At 36.6% G+C, this 14244-nt stretch overlaps 1 protein-coding gene across 11 annotated transcripts in view; it reads left to right on the plus strand.

The window, feature by feature from the left end:
• The window catches only part of SEL1L2 (SEL1L2 adaptor subunit of ERAD E3 ligase), a 119653-nt gene that overhangs the window by 29512 nt on the left and 75897 nt on the right, over positions 1–14244 (plus strand). The window lies entirely within an intron of this gene.

The raw sequence follows: 14244 nt of genomic DNA on the forward strand, positions 1-14244 counted from the left end.
GTCATATAGTATTTGTCTTCTTGTGACTGGGTTTTTTCACTTGGAATAATGCCTTAAAGGTTCATCCTCATGCAGCATGCATAAGAATTTTCTTCCTTTTTAAAGCTTAATAGGGGCTCCTGGGTGGCTCAGTTGGTTAAGCATCCAGCTTTGGCTCGGTCATGATCTCACGGTTGGTGGGTTCCAGCCCCATGTCAGGCTCTGTGCTGACAGCTAGCTCAGAGCCTGGAGCCTGTCTTTAGATTCTGTGTATGTGTCTCTCTCTGAACCTCCCCTGTTCATGCTGTCTCTCTCTGTCTCTCAAAACTAAAAAACATTAAAAAATTAAAAAAAATTTTAATTTAAAGCTTAATAATTTTCTCTTGTATGTATATGCCACATTTCATTTATCCACTTACCCATTGATGGACTTTGGGTTGCTTACAACTTTTGGCTATTGTGAATAATGCTGCTATGAACAGGGGTATACAACTATCCTGATATCCTGCTTCAATTCTTTCAGGTAGAAAGATATAAATACATAAGAGTTCTAATTTTTCCACATTGTCACCAACACTTGTTATTTTCTTTTTTTTTCTAATTTTTTAAATGTTTGTTTATTTTTGAGAGAGATAGAGTGTAAGCTGGGGAGGGGCAGAGAGGGAGACACACACACAGAATCCGAAGCAGGCTCCAGGCTCTGAGCTATCTGCACAGAGCCCAGCATGGGGCCAGAACCCATGAATCATGAGATCATGACCTGAGCCAAAGTCAGATGCTCAATCAATTGAGTCACCCAGGCACCCCTACACTTGTTATTTTCTTTTTTTTTTTTTAGACATGGATGTCAATCTTTTTTTTTTAATTTATTTTTGATACAGAGAGACAGAGCATGAGAGGGGGAGGGGCAGAGAGAGAAGGAGACATAGAACCAGAAGCAGGCTCCAGGCTCTGAGCTAGACACAGAGACCAACGTGGGGCTCGAACCCACGAACGTGAGATCTGACCTGAGCCGAAGTCAGAGGCCAACCGACTGAGCCACCCAGGCGCCCCTACACTTGTTATTTTCTATGTTGATAGGTTTTTGGTTTTCTTTTTTTATAGTAACCATCCAAATGGGTGTGAGGTGGTATCTCATTGTGGTTTTGATTTACATTTCCCTAATAATTAGTGATTTTGAGCTTATTTTCATATGCTTATTGGTCATTTATATCATCTTTGAGGAAATGTTTATTCAAGCCTTTTATCCATTTTTAAATAGAATCATTTTATTTTTTATTGTTGAGTTGTAGGTATTCTTTATATATTCTAGATACTGACCACTTATCAGATATATAATTTGCCAAAATTTTATCCCTTTCATGTGTTACCTTTCACTCTGTTGATAGTGCCCTTTAAACACAGAAACTTTAAATTTTGATGTAGTCCCATTCACCTTATCTATTTTTACTTTTTTTGCCTACACTTTTGGTGTCATATCCAAGAAATCATCACCAAACCAATAACATAAAGCTTTTCTCTGTTTTCTTCTAGGAGCCTTTGTAGTTGCATGTCTTACATTTAGGTCTTTAATCTGTCTTGAGTTAACTTTTGTGTGTAGTATACTTCATTCTTTTGATGTGGATATCTAATTTTCCCAGCCAAATTTGTGGAAAAGACTGTCCTTTCCCCCGCTGAATGGTCTTGACATCCTGGTTGAAGACCATTTGGCCATATATGGGAGACTTACTTCCTAGCTGTCTGTTCTATTTCATGTCTGTCTTTGTGCCATTACTACACTGTCTTGATTACTGTAGCTTGTAAAAAGTTTTGATATTAAGAAATGTGAGACATACACCATTGGTTTTATCTCCCAAAATTGTTTTGGCTATTCAGAGTCCCTCAAGTTCCAAATGAATTTGGGAAGAATTTTTCTATTTCTGAAAAAAAAAATGCCACTGAGATTTTGATAGGGATTGCATTGAATCTATAATCACTTTGGGTAGTATTAACAGTTTAACAATACTGAGTCTTCCACTTCATAAACACATGAAGTCTTTCTATTTTTTATTTTCTTTAATTTCTTTTAGCAAAGTCATGTAGTTTTCAATGGATATCTTTTGCCCCCTTTGCTAAGTTTATTTCTAAGTACTTAATTTTTTTTCTGATGTTGTTATGAATGGAATTGTTTCCTTGATTTTCTTTTAGGATTGTTCATTGTTAGTGTATAGAAATGCAACTATTTTTGTGTGTTGATCTGTCTTCCAACTTTGCTAAATATATGTATTATAACAGTATTTTCTGGAATCTTTAGAGTTTTCTACATATAAGATCATGTTATCTGTAAGCAGAGAGACTGTGACTTCTCCTTTCTAATTTAGGTGCCTTTTATTTCTTTTTCTTGCCTAATTGCTCTGGCTAGGACTTCTGGTAGTATGCTGAATAGCAGTGGTGGAGTGGCATCCTTGCCTTTTTCCTAACATTAGAGGCAAAGCTTTCAGTCTTTAACTGTTGAATATGTTATAAGGATTTTTTTATATATGGTTTTGTTATGTTGAGGTAGTTTCTATCCATTCCTAGTTTGTGAGTGGCTTGACCATGAAAGGGTGTTGAATTTTGTCAAATACTTTATCTGCATTGAGATGATCATGTTGAGTTTTTTCCCCTTCAGTCTGTTAATGTGGTATATTTCACTGATTGATTTTTGTGTGATGAAGCATCCTTACTTTTTAGGGATAAATCCTACTTGGTCTGGTCATACTGTATAATCCTTTAATACCATTGAGTTGTATTTGCTATTATTTTATCAAAACTTTTTACATTGGTATTTATCAGGAATGTTGGCATAGTGTCTTTGTTTTGCTTTGATCAGGGTAATGCTGACCTCATAGAATGAGTTGAGAAGTGTTCTCTCCTCTTCAATTTATTAGAGACTTTGAGGTGGAATTCAGGGTTGTTTTGGTTTTTTAACTGAGGAAATATACTACTACATACACAGACATACATATCATATGTTTTATATAGATGTATTATATATATAATTTGCTGTTGTTGAAAGCACTGCTATAAACATTTAGGTACATGTGCCCCTATGAATCAGCCCTCCTGTATCCTGTGGATAAATTCCTAGTAGTGCTATTGCTGGGTCACAGGGTAGTTCTATTTTTCATTTTTTGAGGAACCTCCACACTGTTTTCCAGAGCAGCTGCACCAGTTTGCATTGCCACCAACAGTGTAAGAGGTTTCCTATTTTTTCACATCTTCACCAGCATCTGTTGTTTCCTGAGTGGTTAATTTTAGCCACTCTGACTGGTGTGAGGTGATATCTCAATGTGGATTTGATTTGTATTTCTATGATGATGAGTGATGTTGAGTATCTTTTCATGTGTCTGTAGGCCATCTGGATGTCTTCTTTGGAAAAGTGTCTATTCATGTCTTCTGCCCATTTTTTCACTAGGTTATTTGTTTTTTAAGGGTTGAGTTTGATAAGTTCTTTATAGATTTTGGATACTATTGCTTTTTCTGATATGTCATTTGCAAATATCTTTTCCCATTCCATCAGTTGCTTTTTACTTTGTTGATTATTTCCTTTGCCTTACAGAAGCTTTTTATCTTGATGAGGTCCCAATAGTTCATTTTTGCTTTAATTCCCTTGCCTTTGGAGATGTGAAGAAATTGCTGCGGCTGAAGTCAACCTGCTTTCTCCTCTAGGGTTTTGAAGGTTTCTATCTCACATTTAGGTCTTTCATCCATTTTGAGTTTATTTTTGTGTATGGTTTAAGAAAGTTGTCTACTTTCATTCTTGTACATCAACAAAACTTTTCTTAAATGCCTTTCTAAAATAGCATACTCAATTACTTTCTAATTGAAATTTCTATTGAAATTTCATATGTTTTATCACCACATGTCATTATGTATTTATGTAATTTTTCATGTTTGACTTACCTCCATGCATACAGGCTTTTTTTTTTAAGTTCATTTATTTATTTTGAGAGAGAGAATGCATGTGCATGCATGTCTGTACATGTGAGTGGGGGAGGGGCAGAGAGAACGGGAAAGAGAGAATCTGAAACAAGCTCCATGCTGTCAGCACAGAGTCCGATGCAGGTCTTAATCTCACCAATCGGGAGATCAACACCTGAGCCAAGATCAAGAGTTAGACATTTCACCAACAAAGCCACCCAGGCACCCTCATGAATACAAATACTACTTTTTCACTTCTATCTCAGAGCCTTAATTAGTCTTTAAAATATAATAAGTGCTTGATAAATATTTGTAAATGAAAGAATGTCATTGTTTCTTTGGTTGATTTTTTTGTTTAAGTAAGCTTCCACCTAGGGCAGAGCCCAATGCCAGCTTGAATTTAGGACTCTTAAATCATAACCTTAGCTGAGATCAGGAGTCAGTTACTTAACTGACTGAGCCACCCAGGCACCCCAAGAATGTCATTGTTGAGCAGTATTTGTATCAGAGACAAAGTAGAAACTATTTGTCAATAACTTTAGTTAAACTTATTAGGAAAAAAGGTGCTAAAACTAGTAACAAAAAAAAGTTCTATACGGTTTCCTTTTGATTTTAATAATTTACTTATTACCTTACCATGAATACTTAATATGACTATGTGTTTAAACATAATTTTCTGTTCCTTGCATATAAAAATGCAGAATATAAATATTCCAGTGTATATCAGTTCCTAATGGTCTCTTAATTTCAGAAAGCTACCCTTATAATGCATTTATCCATTAATAGAGGTGTTATGTTAGCACTGTATCATTAGTATCACTAATGCTATTTTATTTTCCCCTTTTACTTTCGATTTTGCCATTTTCCTACATTTCAAAAGTCATACTTGGATAGCTGTCTACTATTGTTATTTGGTGACTTTAGAAGGTAGATATGAAAATACAAAAAATTATTAGCATTGTTTTTTCTAAGAAAAAGAAATATTTTCACTGATGAATGAGTTATTTCCTCTCTGTAAGAGATACTGTTCTTTTAACTTAGGGTGGCTATTGCCATATTTGCTTTGTTGTCTTTTTTTTTAATTCTTAGGTATATTAGAAAAAGTATTATAAGATTGCTTTATAATCTTAACTGAAAATACTTTAGGAAAAATGAAAAACACTAAGACCATCACTAAAAACACATTTACCTCAATATAAACATCTCATAAATAACATCTTACTTTAAGGGGGAAAAACTACTAAAACAGTGAGATTTTCAAGTTCAAAAATGATAGTCCTTTAATTTCAAATATTATATACATTTATTTAAAATGACCTGCAAAGCCTGAGTAATCTGGTACACCTTAAATTGCTTATTAAAACCATAATCCAACCATCAGTGTGAATCTTTGCTTTGTGTGTAAATATCTTCACTATCTGATGAGTGATATAAATTTTTGTACTATTTTATTTCTGTATTTTAATTCCATTTTAATTTGGCTGACTATCTTCTTCACTGTGACTTAGGGTAAGGGCTCCCAAACTTCAATATGTATCAGAATCACCTGAAGGACTTGTTAAAACATGTTACTGGGGTTCACCCTAAGCGTTTCTCATTCTGTAGACCTTGAGTGGGCCTGAGATTTTGCATTTCTAATAGATTCCCCCATGATCCTGATGATGCCATTCCAGGGACCATACTCTGAGCACCAGTGACCTAGGGAAACCTCGTTTTCTTATAGGAAAACTCTTCTTTGTTTCCCACTTCCTCCTGGCTTTCTCTATAACTTGGATTTTCTCTGATAATGCCTGGAGCACTAATATTCATACTCTTTGGAAATATCATGGCCTACATATAGGATATGGAGTCCACATCTGTATGTAGTGGAGAAAGTGGAAATACAGTTTCTCCCTCTTGGCAAACCAGAGACAGCAGCCTGTGTTGCTCTCTCTGCCACAACCCTGTAGCACCTCACTCATTTACCTAGACAAGGGCCACTAATGAGGAGGTGCTGAGCTGGTCTGGGATTGCCATTCCTATGGTTCTGATGTTTTCAATAGCTCTTACCTTTCATGTGTTCTTTATATATAAAAGTTTTTCAGCAGAATTTAGGGTATTACAAGTCCAAGGAACAGTGACAATTTTGAGACATGTGAGCCAGGAAAGAAAAAGGGACACAGATAGTTAAAGGAAAGCAAGAAGTGCCCTTGTTGAGCCCTAGAGAAAAGTAAGTCATTGATTGGTAGGCAAAGAATTCTTACCTGCCAGTCCTTTAACATCACACCTATCTGCCTTTTGCAAGGAATGATACTCTCTTTTCATTCTATAGCAAACATGGCTTGCATTTATTCCTCTTAGACAAAAAAATTATGTAATTGGTTTTCATATATAGTCACACAATTTGGAAATATTACCACATTTACAGTTAATGTGGCTGGGTAGAGTGAAACTCATTCCCTCCTCCTCAAAAGTTCACCGCTGCTTCCCATTCTTCTTTATCCTTGTAACTAGACACAGCATCCACACAACTAGTCTTGCCAAGACAAGAAGTTATCTTTGACTTTATCCTTTCTCTTATCCCTACATTCAGTCCATATCTAATCTCCAGCTGTACAACTTCCAAAATGTATCCTAAGTTTGCCCAAACAGTTTATCTTCATTGTTTTACACACTTGAATCTCACTATCTCTTCAGCTAGTTGACGACAGTAGTCTCTGAACTGTGCTTCTTGCTCCCACTCTTAATCCTGTGCAGTCTGCTCCTCACATGTCAGCCAGAAGTCCTTTCTTTCTAAAATATAAAGAATATCATGCCATTTGAAGCTCTCTGGTATCTTCTTCTTATGTTTTGAATAAAATGCTAACCCCTTGCCATATCCCTATATGATGTGACCCTTACTTCTCTCTTTCTATTTTACAATTCTCCCCTTAGCTAATACTCATTCAGCTACTTGGGCCTTAATTCTAGACCATACAAGTTTGTTCCCACATTAGAGCAATGGAACTTGCTGTTCCCTCTGCCTGAAATGCTCTGCCCCCATAACTATGCAGGGCTGCCTCTTTGTATTAAGTTCTTGACTCCAAAGTCTCCTCTTCAGTGAGGTTTTTCCTGGGCATCCAATCTAAATTAGCTCACCAATCCCACTTCATCCTGCATTTCACTCTTTACATCTCCTTGTTTTAATCTTTTCATAGTATGTATTCACACCTGACACTAACTTGTTCATTTATTTGTTTACTGGCTATTGTCTTCTCACAGACAATAGTCGCTCCATACAATCAGACAGATTCTTGTCATATCTGCCACTCTATCTTCAATTCCTTATGAATGCCCAGCCTAAATGCATTGAACAAATGAATCACTGACTCTCATTGCTCTTTAAGAACAAGGTTGATTCATTACTTAATCACTTCATACCTGCTGCCTCCCAGAAACGATTTGACAAGGCTATTGAAGTCCCATCAACACTAGTCATAGTGGTGTTATTGAAAATTGAGGGTCTAACTTATATTCAGCATCAAATACATCTCCAGTGGGGCAAAATAACAGTGGGCTGCTAGTATATGCTAAAATTGCTGTTCACTGGCCTTAAGTGAAATTAGTCCAGAAAATATATAGACTAAGATTGTTTTCTGCTAGTGAAAAGGTTTTTAAATATTCTGCTTAGAAGATAAAAAACTATATTTCAAAAATATATTCAATTTTATTTCAAAAAATTTGATATTCAAAAATATTATCAAATAATGTTTACTGATTTCCCAAGCTGAAGACCTCATACTTCACTGATGAGCGAAGCAAATTAAATAGCCAAAATACCTAGGTCCTAGTAGTTTAGAATCTGAAGCAGAAAAATAGTAGCATTTATTTACACAGAATACATATATAGTCAATATAATAATAGATAATATATATTGAGTATTTACTATGTATAAGGCTTTCACATATATTAACTTGTATGATCTTCACAGCAATCCAGTGGCATAGGCAATACTATTACTTCCATTTTACATTTACACTTACTGTTTTACATTTATTGTAAACTGAATCATAAAGGGGTTAATTAACTTGCCCATAGTTAGACACAGCTAATTAGTGGTATACAGAAAATACTAAGAAGGAACTGTAAATGAAATTTTTTAAATCTTTAAAACATTTATTTTGGAGTATGAGTAATTATGATGAACAACTGTGATTAAGTTATCTGTTCATATGTTAACAAGTTATCAAAGTTTCTTTGTGTTTAAAAAAGTACGTTTGTGGGGCGCCTGAGTGGCGCATTCCATTAAACATCTGACTTCTGCTCAGGTTATGATCTCACTGTGAGTTCAGGCCCTGTGCTGACAGCTAGCTCAGAGCCTGGAGCCTACTTCGGATTCTGTATCTCCCTTTCTCTCTGCCCCTACTCCGCTCATGCTCTGTCTCTCTGTCTCTCAAAAATGAATAAACATTTTTAAAATGTTTTTAAAAAGTAAACTGTATGTTGTTTTAAAAATAAAACTTTTTAATTGTCATCCAAACAATACAATATAAAAACCCTTAAGTCAAGCCTCTACACTTAGCAGAAGGCTTACTCTTTTAGACAGGAAGCTATTGATAATGTGTTCTTCAGATTCTACGTCTCCCTCTCTCTGCCTTCCCCTGCTCACAATGTCTCTCTCTCAAAAATAAACAAACATTAAAAAGAAGAAAAATTATTTCCCCCAAATAAATCTATACATTCATTAGTATCCCCTTTTCTCTAGGCATTCTACTTGAGATGAAAACTATACAAAAAGGTTTACAAAGCATCTATAATTAATTGAGTAGATAAAACATGAAATGTATGCTATAGAATGATCTCAGCTGTAGAGACCATAGAGCAGTGAGCTACTGCTAACCAAGGTTAGAGGGAAGGGACGTCACTTTGGGCCAGACTGCAATGAGAGACCTTTGAGGAGAAGGAATTTGAGGTAGGCCTGAGAACAAGAGTGATATTTGGAAAATAAGAAAGAGTGAGCAATGAGAAGTGAATACAAGGGTGAGAGAGTAGGAAAGAAGCCTTCTATTTGGGGAACATAGGGTAGAAGAGTTTGGCTGTTGTGGATGTCCATGTAGGTGTGGGAGTAGTAAGAAGTAAGGTTACTATGACATTTTTTGGCTAGACTGTGAAGGATCTTAGACTCTGTCCAAACAAGTTTGATTTTATACTGTTGTCACTGAGAACTGAGGGTATCTGAGTTGGGCAGTGATATAGTCAAATAGATGCTTAAGAAAAACTCACCCAGCCATGAATCATGAAGATAGAGGGAAATGAAAAGACAGGAGGGTGAGGCATTTTGGAACACCATGTCACTCTGATTGAGAGCTATGGCTGGTCCTTAATGGCCCTTAGGAGTTTAAAAACACTAGCAAAGCACATACTTTAAACTTAGAGTTTAAAAACAGACTTCCATTGTGTTTGCTGTTTGAAGACTAAAATGCACATTATAAAGCCTTCAAACAGAGAATCCTGTCAGTAGTACCTCGGAAATACCTTCAAAAACCATCCACTATCACCCTAGCATCTTTATTGCCACCATCAGTGCTCAGGAACCTCCCTCTTTCCATCCTTTCCCACCCCCAAAAGGGTGACCCTCTTGAAATTTAAGGCAGTCAGCATCACTCTTCCTTCCACTTGGAACACTCCAAGAGTCTCCGCTTCACACAGAACACAATTCACAGTCATGATGGTGTCCTCAGGGCTTCCTCTGCCTTATTTACTACTCCCCTCCCCCATTCTGCTACAGCTACTCCATCTTACTTACAGGACACTGGTGTGCTCCTCCTTAAGGGCCTTTGCTTTTACTTACCATTCTGCCAGAAGTCTCTTTCCTGTTTCCTCCGTACCCACATAGGAATCTATTCAAATTTTATCAAAGAACTTGTCCCTAACTATCCTATGTCAAATAACACCAACTTTTATAAATTTCATCCCTACTCTTAAAAAAAATAACTCCCTTTAAGTCATCACAATTCCATACTTTAAGATGTATTACAAAGCTGTTATCAAGACACTATGGTATTGGCACAAAAGCAGGCACATAGGTCAATGAAATAGAGGAAAGAACCCAGAAATGAGCCCACAAATATCTGGCCAACTAATCTTCTACAAAGCAGGAAAGTGTATCCAATGAAAAAAGTCTATTTAGCAAATGATGCTGGGAGAACTGGACAGCAACATACAAAAGAATAAACCTGGACCACATTCTTACAATATACAAAAAGTAAATTCAAAATGTTTGAAAGACCTAAATGTGAGACAGGAAACCATCAAAATCCCACAGGAGAAAATAGGCAGCAACCTCTTTGACCTCAGATGCAGCAACTTCTTATGACATTTCTCTGGAGGTAAGGGAAATAAAAGCAAAACTGAATTATTAGGACCTCATCAAGATAAAAATCTTCTGCACAGCAAAGGAAACAATTAACAAAACTGAAAGGTAACCAACAATATGGGAGAAGATATTTGCAAATGACATATAGGATAAAGGGTTAGTATCCAAAATCTATAAATAACTCACCAAACTCAACACCCAAAAAACAAACAACCCAGTAAAGAAATGAGCAAAAGACACAAATAGACACTTTTCCAAAGAAGACATCCACATGGCTAACAGACACATGAAAAGATGCTCAAAACTATTCATTATCAGAGAAATACAAATCTACACCACAATGAGATACCAACTCACACCTGTCAGAATGACTCAACTTAATAAGGCAACAACAGATGCTGGGGAGGATGTGGAGAAAGAGGAACCCTTTTGCACTGCTGGTGAGAATTCAAACTGGTGCAGACATTCTGGAAAACAGTATGGAAGTTCCTTAAAAAATTAAAATAGAGCTTCCCTAGGACCCACCAATTGCACTACTAGGAACTTATCCAAAGTATACAAAAATGCTGATTTGAAGAGGCACACGCACCCCAATGTTTATAAAAGTGCTATCAACAATAGCCAAATTATGGAAAGAGCACAAATGTCCATTGACTGATGAATGGATAAAGAAGATATGATATATATACACAATGGAATACTCCTCAGCAATGAAAAAGGATGAAATCTTGTCATTTGCAACAATGTGGATGAAACTAGAAGGTATTATACTAAGTGAAAGAAATCAGTCAGAGAAAGATATCACATGATTTCATTCATGTGGAATTTAAGAAACAAAACAGATGAACATAGGAGAAGGGAAGGAAAAATAAGATAAAAGCAGAGAGGGAGGCAAATCATAAGGGACTTAAATACAGAGAACAAACTGAGGGTTGCTAAAGGGGCAGTGGGTTGGAGGGTGTGTTAAACGGGTGATGGGCATTCGGGAGGGCACTTTGTGGAATGAGCACTGGGTGTCATACATAAGAGATAAATCAGTACGTTCTACTCCTGAAGTCAAGACTACACTGTATGTTAACTAACTTGAATTTAAAAAACAAAACAAAACAAATCAATATATGCTGGCTGGGGTTTCTCATGGATGGCCTTTATCAGATTGAGAAAGTTCTATATTAATCAAGTGTTTTTATCATGAAGAGGTGCTGGATTTTGCCAAGTGCTTTTCCTGTATCTTTAAGATGATCGTGTGGTTATTATCCTTTATTCTATTGATATGGTATATTAATCATTTTTAGATGTTTGGAGACTTAGTTTTAATAAATGATAGTCTAACAGAAAGAAAAACCTTTTATCAGTTGATTATTATCTTCAGAATATCAGTTTTTGAGTGCAAAGAATTTTTTTATGCCTGTCTCCCCAGTTCTTAGAACTAGACCTGAAATAAACACTTAGAAAAGACTTATTATTGAATTATATAATATTTGGATGCCTTCCAGAGTTAGAGAAAGGCTGTCTGCTAGGGCTCTCTTATGCTCCAGCTGGCTGTTGCCCTTCCCACTCTCAGTGGGTAGGAAAGGAATCAAAATCCAGAAACATGGCATCTATAGACAGAGATAGAAAGAATAACACCAGATAATTAGAGGTGTTTGCCAAACTTGTACTGCCTTCTCACCAAAGCTATTAGCTATTTTAAATAGAAAAATTTTCCTTTATTGGCAATGACATGTTAATCCCACTGTACCAAAGAATGCTGAAAGTTCATCCAGGTCTGCACTTCTTACTGATGTCCAGATACATTGTTTACATTCTCCCCTTGCATTTGGGTGAGACCCTGTGACACTTTCAGCCAATGAAAAGTGTATGTCTCTGTGTGCTATTCCCAGGTCTGGCCCGTTAAAGAAAAGAAAAAGAAAATAAAAAGAAAAGCCAACCAAGTGAGGGGGGGGAAAAAAGCCCTTTCTGCACATGTTCTTCTATGCTCTTTCCCTTTCTGTCTGCTAGATGTTAATGCTCAGGGAAACCTTAGAATCCACATGCTGAAGCTTGGCATAGCCTCTGTCTGCCTGGGTCTCTGAATGACAGCACAGAGCAGAGCTGCCACTGACTCAAACACCTGCCTATTGATTCTGAGCCATTACACACTGTGGGTCTGTTTGTTAACATGCAGAATTTGTCACATTCTTATTTTTTAAAAATAATTTATTGATTGTGTGAAATTCAACTTTAAATGAGCATCTTTTATTTTTATTTGCTGAATCTGGCCACCCTACACTAAGAAGAATCGCATTTAAAATCCTTACATATCCATCCAGAAACTTGTACATGAATGTTTATAACACCATTATTCATAATAGCCAAAAGGTGGAAACAGCTCAATTGTACACCAATAGACAACTATATGAACAAAATGTAGTACATCCATGTAAGGAGTATTATTTGGCCATAAAAAGATATGAACTGCTGATACATGCTACACAACATGAATCAACCTGGAAAATGTTATGCTAAGTGAAAGAGGTCTGTCACAAACACTATATACTCTATGATTTCATTCATATGAAAATCCGGGAGAGAGGAATCCATGGAGACAAACCATAGATCAGTGTTGCTTCATGCTGGGGGAAGGGGAATGAGAGAATAGGGAGGCTCATAGCTGAAGGACTCATGGTTCCTTCTTGAGGTGATAAAAATGTTCTAAAATTGACTGTGGTGGTAGTCGCACACTTCTGTGAGTAGTCCAAAAACCACTGAGCTGTACGCTTTATTTTTTTAATGTTTTTTCAACATTTATTTATTTTTGAGAGAAAGAGACAGAGTGTGAGTGGGAAAGAGGCTGAGAGAAAGGGAGACACAGAATCCGAAGCAGGCTCCAATCCCTGAGCTGTTAGCACAGAGCCTGACACAGGCCTCGACCCTATGAACTCAGAGATCATGACCTGAGTCAAAGTAGGATGATTAACTGACTGAGCCATCCAGACACCCCTGAGCTGCACACCTTAAAATGAGCACAATTATGAGCTTTTAGTATATAAATTAGACCTCACTAAAGCTGTTTAAAAAAAGTCCTTACATGACTTTACGTCCCAACAAGCTCTAGCATCTGTGCCACTACTCTGACGCCTTAGCTGCCACACAGGAAGGCATTAGGCATTCCATAGTGATCTTTAAAAGAGGGAGCTTAAATTAGAATATTGTATAAAAAAACTTTTATTCTTCTTGAAGTGGTGGTTGACAAATAAAAGAATTTTTTCAGTCTCCAAATATAATCTTGCCTGGAAAAGTAGATGTGTAAATCATGAATATGTATCTCCATAAAGCTTTTTTAATTTTCTCTCTTAAAATCTTCAATATTTTCTACTACTCAAAAACAATCCCTCCAAATCTCTCTCCTTAGCTAAAATATATTAATTATATAACTTCTGGCAAGAACTTTAGAAAGCATTGTTTTTATATTTTTGTCCATACAGTCACAAGATCACTATACTTCCCACCCATTTTAAAATTGTAATATAGTCTCTTGATTTGTTCATTTTAGCCACTCTGACTGGTGTGAGGTGGTATCTCAGTGTGGTTTTGATTCATGTTTCCCAGATGATGAGTGATGTTGAGCATCGTTTCATGTGCCTGTAGGCCGTCTGGATGTCCTCTTTGGAGAAGTGTCTGTTCATGTCTTCTGCCCATTTCCTCACTGGGTTATTTGTTTGTGGGTGTGAAGTTGGTGAGTTCCTTGTATATTTTAGATACTAGCCCTTTATCTGATATGTCATTTGCAACTATCTTTTCCCATTCTGTCGGTTGCCTATTAGTTTTCTTGATTGTTTCCTGTGCAGTGCAGAAGCTTTTTATCTTGATGAAGTCCCAAGAGTTCAGTTTTGCTGTTATTTCCCTTGCCTTTGGGATGTGTCGAGTAGGAGATTGCTGCAGTGGAGGTCTAGGAGGTTTTTCCCTACTTTCTCCTCGAGGGTTTTGATGGTTTCCTGTCTCACAT

This window comes from Suricata suricatta, chromosome 12 (genome assembly GCF_006229205.1).
Source record: "Suricata suricatta isolate VVHF042 chromosome 12, meerkat_22Aug2017_6uvM2_HiC, whole genome shotgun sequence".
Taxonomy (NCBI): Eukaryota; Metazoa; Chordata; class Mammalia; order Carnivora; family Herpestidae; genus Suricata; species Suricata suricatta.